This window comes from Aegilops tauschii, chromosome 2 (genome assembly GCF_002575655.3).
Source record: "Aegilops tauschii subsp. strangulata cultivar AL8/78 chromosome 2, Aet v6.0, whole genome shotgun sequence".
In the NCBI taxonomy this organism is placed as follows: Eukaryota; Viridiplantae; Streptophyta; class Magnoliopsida; order Poales; family Poaceae; genus Aegilops; species Aegilops tauschii.
This window is the reverse complement of record NC_053036.3, coordinates 149,345,127-149,354,657: the sequence shown is the minus strand read 5'-3', so window position 1 is coordinate 149,354,657 and position 9,531 is coordinate 149,345,127.

Here is a 9,531-nt window from a genome sequence, read left to right as displayed (position 1 = left end):
GGTCACCCTTCTCTTGCCGTGGAAGGACTTTTGCCTGTGGTGTGGTCCAACCCGTGGGCGGAGTCGCCCTCATCCCCCCATTGCTCAGTGCTCCCTGCAGCTTCGCTGGGCTTTACCCGCGTGGGCGCGGGCTTCTATAAGAGAATGAAAAGCTCTCTTTTTACAATAAAACGCGAACCGCGTGGAGCCCACCCTTTTTCATTTTCTGCCGCCACTGGGTGGCCGCAGGGGAAACACAGCCCGGCCGCCTCTCGGGAAAGGGGGGGTGGGCCTACCTATCCCGAGGGAGCAGCTGAGAGGTTCCATATGCCGAGCCGAAGGGCAGAACTTTAGTGCGTGATCGTAGTATGTCACCTCGTCTCGTCCTCGCAGCATCGAAGAGTACCTATGCACTATGTTCCGGTTCACTGATAAGGAAGATAGAGTTGGGGTGGGGGTCTACGATGTGATACTATAGTATGCCCCGGGGAGAAAGATGCGCAACTCAAAACGGAAGCAGGAAGCGTGTTGTCAAAAATGTCGGAGGTTACCAGATCTCTGAGACTACCATCGATCCGACAGAGCGGAACGACCAGAAAAAGAAGCGGAGTTAGAAAGCCGTATGATAGGTGGTAACTATCTTGTACGGTTCGGGGGGTAAGCGGCGTACTCTAGGGGAATATTAGGCTCTATCGAACATACAGGGAATTGGAGGTAGCATTTTACTTATGTTAAGTCATGGACTGGTTTCTTCAGCCCTTTTTCTATGTGTTGGTGTTCTATATGACCGACATAAGACTCGACTTGTTAGATATTATGGAGGTTTAGTGAGCACCATGCCGAATTTCTCTACCATTTTCTTCTTTTTCACTTTAGCCAATATGAGTTTACCCGGCACTAGCAGCTTTATCGGGGAATTTCTAATCTTAGTAGGAGCTTTCCAAAGAAATAGCTTAGTAGCCACATTAGCTGCGCTTGGGATGATTTTAGGCGCGGCGTATTCCCTTTGGCTATATAATCGTGTGGTTTCTGGAAATTTAAAACCCGATTTCCTCTATAAATTCTCCGATCTAAATGGCAGAGAAGTTTCCATATTTCTACCTTTTCTTGTTGGAGGGGCGACCGTCCGTTGAACTACCAAAAAAGGGTAAACCAATGTGATCATGACATTGTAGGTGCTTGCGATGGGACGGATGCGACTTCCCTCATAAGTAATGGGTGGCATAGCCCGTAGCAGAAGTCCCCTTTTTTATCCATTTCTTTATTACCCCAGAGGGGCCCACCCTGGTGGGACCGAGAGAAAGAAAGGACGGGGGGGCGACCATGCATGGCACTTCTCGACCGTGTCTCCGAGGGACAGTTGAACGAGCGACTCATGAATGCTGCCGGGTCGGACGAGCCAATAACTCGAACGTGTTCGGTCAGTTTTTTGAGCAAGAATCACAGCGTTACCTTACCTTCACCATGATACGGACTCCAAGTTCTTATGGCAGAGCACGAGGAGTTTCCTTCAATATGATGATGAGAATGGAAACCAGAAGCACGACTGGGTCTTCGTAGTCCGAGATCAAACTTATATATCAGTCACAGTAACGTAAGCATGAGACTTTTTGGTAGTACCGGTGAACCAGATGGTCGCGGCGAGGGAATCTGGGACGGAGGACTCGTAATATCTCTATAGATCTGGCAAAAGTGAAAGACCCCTAACATCAGGGGCTGACCACTGAGCTCACTCAGGCCCCGCTGGGCGGGCCAGAGTGGGTGCGAGCTGGAATTGCCATAGCTTATGGTTAGAGCAATAGGAAAGGGCCCAGCAGAGAGAACAGTCAGGATAACGAGCACGGAGCCCACTTGGCAGGCGGCAGGAGCAGCGGGCAAGTGCTTGCTTGGTAGGCCAATAGCCCTGTGAACCGGGCGGGGCACTCGACGAAAGGGGGGCACGCTGAGCAAGTACGCAAAATTGGCCCTGCGGAGCTTTCAAAAAGAAAAGCAAGGACCACTACGGGAGGTCGAACCACGGACCGGAGGTAGTAGAACGTGATCCGCACCGGTCAATATTGGATCAAACAATAGGGGACCGTAGCACTGACCTTTTTTTTCAAGACAATAGGTACTGTTCCCTACCGAGACAAGGGACACTCTCAACGGATCCTCCACGCGCTGGGCATACCATAGTTCTTCCGTGCGTCTTTATCGTGGCGGAAACAGAACAAGAGGGAAAGACCCGGCCGACTCGCCCAGGGCTCGAGGGCGAGCCATACGAGAGTGAGTCGAATTCTGTTTACGTTCTCGGTTTGGGTTCGGGCCCCTCTCGATCTTTTGCGTATAAGGGAAGGGGGAAGGAGTCTAAATCTATGGACATTAATGAACCACCATTGATGGACGTTGCACATGACACAAGAAATTCGACTCGACGGTCCGGTGCTAATAGAAGTCGCTTACTCTCCGTCTAGCGAAGGTGCCAGATCCTTAAAGTAAAGTATCTATCAGCCTAGTGTACCAACCACGTGGTACGACGGGCACTCAAAGACCTGGCGAATGAGGGCCCACCCCACCCAAGAGCGCTTATGTCATATGGGAACTCTCGGCTGGAAACAATCCTTATGGTTTTTATATCCGGTTAGAATAATAAGAAAGAATCAAAGTCCAGGTTGGTTGGTGACCCTAGTGATAGGAGACTATCTAGCTTGGTTCGGAGAGCACTTGTTGGGTTTCAGATTCGTTTTTTGCTAAATGTTACGGCCTAAATGCTGAACTATTGACCCTACTTGTTCGGATGGGTGTTCACCCCAAAGTGTTCCCGGACTGCATGCATACATCCGTAAGTAACTTAGTGCAACATGGCAAATTTCATTGAGAGGAATCAGCAAAGAAAAGAAATCTTCTCCGGGTGATCAAGTTCCTTTTTCGGTCTGGGCCACGTCTTTGCTTTCTTCAGAGGCCCATTTTCCTGGGCATCAATGAGTGGAATACTTAACAGTGATTACATTCTTATGTAGATTCCATTGCTCGAATGGGACTTGTTTGTTGGCACCGACCTCGATAAGAAGCAAGGGAGTGGTGCCGAAGCGAACGGAGCTGCAGAGCCGTTTGTTTACCAATCCGCCAACTTAAGCTAGGAAAAGTGTAAGAGACCGTGCATCTTCATGTAAATAAAGGTAAATAATCTCAGAAACAGTCAAGAAACCAGGAATTTTTTATTCCATTTCTTAGCCAGGGCAAGCCCTACCGACCTACGACCGGAGAAGATGTTGTGTTGTTCATATCACTTGCTAGAGATAGAGAAGCTAGAACAGGAACTGCCCGGGAGGGTTCAAAGAATGAGGTCTTCACCTTTGAGCTGGATCTCATCTCATTCTAGCACATACTACGAGCGATTGACTTAAAGAATACAACAAATGGTTGTGGGGTTATCTTTGTACCTTGTGACTACAACCACAAGGTCCGAATCAAGCGAAATGGCTGAGGCGCAAGCCCTTTTCTCGCCACTACTCTGTGTACCCAAAGTCAGCAACCTTTTTGGCACGCTGGCTAGCAAGTTCATTGCTTCAATGACATGAATTCAATCAAGTGGACAAATCCTATCCTGGAAAATATGGGCAATCAGCTGGAAACTCAATAGTCTTACGCGGAAAGCACTCAACCGGCCTTCCTCTTCTGAATTATATGAATGACAGAAATCAGTCCTCACTTGTATTAACTTCATGAGTGAAGAGATAGACAAGGTGGTGAAAAGCATGAAACCAAATACTGCTCCAGGTCCAGATGGCTTCTCTGTTAGCTTTTTAGAGCTTTTTGGCCCCAGTTGAGAGATATACTAATATAAATGCTTCAGGAGCTGTATCATGGCAGGTTGAACTTGTCCAGACTAAACTATGGTGTCATTTCTCTACTGCCAAAGATTAAGGATGCTAATAGTATCCTACAGTATAGACCCATATGTGTTCTAAATGTTATGTTTAAAGCTATTACCAAAGCTCTGACACTTAGATTTACTCCTCTGGCTCGACAAGTAATCAGCTCTCTTCAGACTGGATTTATTCCTGGGAGGTACATTTTGGATGGATGTGTAATTCTTCATGAAGTTTTGCATGAGTTGAAAACCTCTCACTCTGAAGGAATTTTGCTTCAGTTGGACTTTGAAAAAGCTTATGATAGAGTTCAGTGGCCTTTCTTGGCAGAGGTAATGCATAGGAAAAACTTCCCTGACAGGTGGATAGATTGGATTAGACAAGCAGTGGAAGGAGGCAAAGTGTGTGTGAATATGAATGGAGATTGGCGAGAATATTTCTCTACTTTCAGAGGTTTGAGGCAAGGAGATCCTCTTTCTCCTTTGCTTTTTCACCTAGTAGGTGATGCACTATCTGCAATTCTGGATAGAGCTAAGGAAGCAGGTGTGATTAGAGGTTTGGTACCACATCTGATACCAGGGGGATTAGTCATTTGCAATATGCTTCTGATACTTTGCTTTTTTTGCATAATGACATGGAGTCTATTACTGGATTCTAATTCCTTCTCTACTGTTTAGAGGAAATGTCTGGCATGAAAGTCAATTACTTGAAGAGTGATATTTTCACAGTAGGGTTGAGTGTAGAGGAGGAGCAGAGGGTAGCTGATATAACTGTGAGATAGGCAAATTTCCAATAAAATATAATATCTGGGATTACCAATCAGCAAAGACAAGATCTCTTCTAATGATTTTTTTTCATTAAAAGGTAGAAAAGAAGTTGGACTCTTGGCAATGCAAACATTTCTCTAATGGAGGAAGAGATATATTGATCAATGCATGTTTATCAAATGTCCCTATGTACCTACTGGGTTGCTACACTTTGCCTGTCAAAATACAGAAAAAAGTTGATACAATAAGAAATCACTTCTACTGGGAGTAAGAAGAAGAAATTTCACATGGTCAGATGGGAACACCTATGCACCCCTAAAGATTATGGTGGTGTGGGCTTCACTGATATGAGAGTCAGAAACATTTGTTTACTGTCAAAGTGGCTGGAGGAGGTCAATTAACTACTGGAGCTTACACTGCAGATACTACTTATTAAAGGGCACACATTTCAAGACACCTTCAAGCTACAGAAATTGGAAAGCAATGATGTTATACTGGGTTATGATTGGCTATATCGTCACAGTCCAATCAATTTAGATTGGAAGGCCAGAACAATGAGTATTTGTCACAATGGGCAAGAAACCATTATTCTTTCTGACAGCAGCAATACTACTTCTCCAACATTGTTAGACCCTGATAAGTTTCAGAAGGAAATTGATAAAGGAGCTATGGGCTACTATCTTTATCCCTTATCTTGTGACTCTGCTGATACCGATGATGAAAATACTTTGGAGGAACTTAACTTGGTATAGTGAGCCTAGCAGGCGGCGGGAGTCCAGTACGATTGCTTGCATTTCTCTGGAATTGAACTAGCCCTTGGGAAAGGTAGACGTGAAGGTACCATGATTTCTCACTTTATAGAAGCGTTAGAGCTCGGCTGACACAGTGATCGAAAGCTGCGCAACCAAAACAACTTGAAACCGCCCATGCACCTTTTGCTTTTCCTGATATCGTCCCTTCGGGTAGTTGGATATGAGCACATTCAAATTGGAATTCTTCTGATCCCAGATCCAATAGAAGTTTTGAGGTAAGAGGTACCGTGAGCAGATTTCTTTGTTCGATACCCAGTTTTTGATCTCGCAAGCAAGGAAATCGAAGAATAGCTCAGTATTATTACGTCTCCCTCCGATAATGAGTGGTAGTGAGCTCTGCCCTAGAGAATGAAGACTCCAAGCAGCATCTCAGTCTCGATATTTGCCTTTTCGGGAGACGACTTGTGATAAGCAAGTCAGCCATGTCCTAAAGAAGTAGTGGGAGTGCATGGTTATAAAGGAAGGCGCAAGTGTATTACGGAGCGAAGAAGCTTTAGAGAAAGTTCTACCTCGCGGGTGAAACCATATATTGGAAGGTGTAGGTCACTCACCCGTGTAAACAAAGCGAAATCATAGAGCATAGCTCGTTTGTAATGCCCCTGTCCGAACTGACCACGGGATTTAGGTCGTCCCGACCAGTAACAAAGGAGAAATTTCCCTGCTTGTTAGGAGTTCCTTTAGTTTGCAGTTGAGTGCAGCCGGATGGTTCTCTCTGTGTATTCCTGAAAAAGTGATTGGAGGTTCGTTGCTCACCTTAAGTCATTATCAACCGAAACTCATGGAGAAAGGGATCCGCAAAACCCCTCGCCATTACCGTATGAGCAGGTTTTAAAGCCTGCAAGTTAAGTTGTTGGCTGCTCTTAGCGATTGAGTGCCAACATGAGACCTATTTGTTAGCTTTGAACCGAGAAGGTCCCTCAACCATAGCGTGATACGAACCAGTGGCTTCCCTACCGAAACCGAGACCTTGACTTCTTCTTATCTTTACTTAATACGGAACCGAGACCTTGACTTCTTCTTATCAGACTGAAGAGGGGAACCTCATGACCCAGGATACAAGCACTATTATCTTCTTATAAGGGAAGTGAGGTGATTGTAAGCAAAAGGAGGAGGAATAGTTTCTCATGCCGAGATCAAGAACTCAAGCGCCATCCGTTTCCTATTTGATTTCAGAACAGCGGAATATCATCACCCGTGGTTCACTTGATCATGAATAGAGTTCGGTCTCCTTATGAATTCAAGTTGGTAAAGAAGTGGACTTCGGAGCTTTCGCTACAACCCCTCCAAGGCGGGCAACTGTCTCATTTGACACTAGCACTTAAATAAAGAAAGGTAGGAAGGGCTCCCTCCCTCTAATGAAATGGGCTTCTTTAAATTATGCAATACGTTCACCAGTCTCGGATCTTTAGAAAAAGGAACCAATCCTATTTCGGCACTCTTTAGAGGCTATCGCTCGTTTACCGCAGATCTCTATCCCACAGCTGGCTAATAAAATCGCCTTGGCAATGTGTCAAGTCCTTTCAGTCAGAGTTCAACTCTTCAGCGAAAGTGAAAAATCTACGGTCTTCCATCCGCGGAGGTAGCCATGGACTCCATAGGATATGTTGGTAGCTAGCATACAGGCTTGATGTGAGGGGGGTTGTTACCTATTCTATTCCCTTGCTTGGATAAAAACACCCATCTTTCCATACGAAAGACACGCAACTAGAGCAACTTGATATTACGTATGTAGACCTGGCCTCCCTCAATAATAGCTAGCTCACCCGATTGACAATTTTCAAAGATCTACGCCAAGCGCCTCGAAGCGGGGATCCACTTTTTACTACTTTAGAAAGTGAGAAGCCTTTGGCTTGATTTCTTCTGTGCTTCTTTATGTTTACCCACGCCGCGGCTATTCAATAAAAGGATTGGTAGTTAGTTGCCTCACCCTATTGGTTGTTGGTTTTCTTTCTCCTCTGCGTTCGTGAAAAGCTAGTATGCTCGCGGAAATCGTCTAAAGGAAACTACTCGCTAACTCGCTAACAAGACGGACTTCTTCCTCTGGCTCTGCCAGGCTATGCTGCTCGCCTAAATCGGTATCAATAACTTCTATCGTATTTCGACCTCTCATTGGAATGATAAGTTGGCTACGACGAACTAATAAGTTTCTCTTATTGTCACCTTCTTTAAGCCTTTCCTTCTGCTTCCATCGAGAAATATATATAGATAAGCTTGGAGAAGCGATTAAGGTGTTTCCACTCTTAGGTTGTTCAATATGCGAAGACCGTGTCAATCACTACACCAGTGATACGAAAAGCAAGCATTCTTCTCCAGCTGACGTACCGACGCCTCACTACTACTTAATTAGTGAAAGATACGTTGGGATGTTTTCAATTCTCCATCAAGAGGCGGGCAACTATCTCTTTTAACACTAGACTTCGGATCGCCTTCCTACTGGTTTTCTTCTCGGTCTCCCCAACTAGGGGAAACCTCAAAGCAAACAACAGAGCAACACCTATCTTTCTTCTTTAAGCACTGAACATCCGGATCCCCTTCCGACTTGCTTTTCCGGGCACTGGTCTTTCTAACAACTGGAACTCGTCTCCCTTTTCCTGATTCGCATCTTCTTCGGCTTTTTGCTACGGTCTATTCCTTCCTTCAGTCAGTCCTTCCTTCAAGATTTTTGCCTGCGGATCTCTCTCTTCAAAACATATATATCTTTCGGCGCCAGTCTTTCCTGCCTTACCTTAACCCCGCTTTCACGTGGCGAATCGGTATGAGGTTTCAGTGATCACTTTACGGTATTCTTTAAGCTTTCTTGGTCACCGGACAGAGTGAGAACTGCTCAGCTTGCTTTCTTTCCCTAGCACACACTTAGTAGATAGTAGGCATAGGTCCGCTAAGAGCTCATCGAACTTGACTTGTAGAGTGAGACATGTGCTCGATATGGTTCATTTCAGTGCTCTTTATCTCGGTATCGTTCACCACATGCCTGTGATCGATCTCTCTCAAGCTAGGTTTGGTATCGGTATCGGTGAAGTCCGTCATTGAATTGAAGTGGTAGAGTGGTAAGTGGGCGTACGGTCTATGTATTTCCTATCAGTGGCATTAGTTCCTTTTCATTCTCTAGATAGATGGGCAGAACAAGCTTCTCTTTATATTCTATTCTAGAAAGGATCAATTAGATTCTCATCTCCTATTTGTTTGAGCCATTCATTATAGTGGTGGTGCCAGGAAGGCAGCTTAGCACTCTAGTCCTTTTGAGTAAGGAATTGTAGCATGGGCAGGCAATCTCTTCGATTGATTCCCCTCCAGGAATTACTTGAATTAATTAGCCGTCCCACGGAGTGAAATATCGAACTTAACCTATAAATAACTAGTATCTCAAAAACCAAATAAAAGGCTTTCTTTTAAGCTTGTTAATGGAATTCCACAGGAGTCAAGCGCTAGCAAAGAAGAATTGGAAATCAGTAGCTTCCCTTCTGGACTCAAGTCAGCAGAAGAGTGAACTTCATATTAATAGGTAAATCCTACATCAAGCGGAAAAGCCATGATGTTTCCACTCCATTTTCATTACGAAGATGTATTACGTCAGGATCTGTTGCTCAAACTGAATCACGCCAATGTTATGGAAGTTCCTGGATTGTTTGAAATAAGATTAGTACCAAAAGCTCCCTATGACCCTTTGTACGGAGCATTCAAAGTTCCTCACGCTGTCAAGCAAGACTTTGATCTCGATTTGGGAGAGCAAACACAGCTTCGCCATCCAGCCAAGTATCTTTATTGAATTGTGACCCTATCTAGCGCTTAAAAATCTTTCTTCTTTCTCCGTCACTAGATTCCGGTTAAAACGCTTGGTCCACCCATGCTTTTCCTCTCCATTTTTCATATGGAAAGGGAAAGCAGTGCCAACTTATTGGAATTCTGCATGGCATATTTCCCAACCTCCTGCTATTCCAGGCTCTAGTGCTCAGTCATAAACCTATTGCCCGTTCCGCTTTCCCATTCCTATTGCTTTCGGTATCTGAATCTTCCTGAATTCAAGTAGAGAGTACCAGGGCTTTCTTCTTCTTTGATTTTCCTTGGGGCAGAGGATAAAAAAATGGATTTCCGACATAGCACCTGTGGCATTAGGATTCTAAG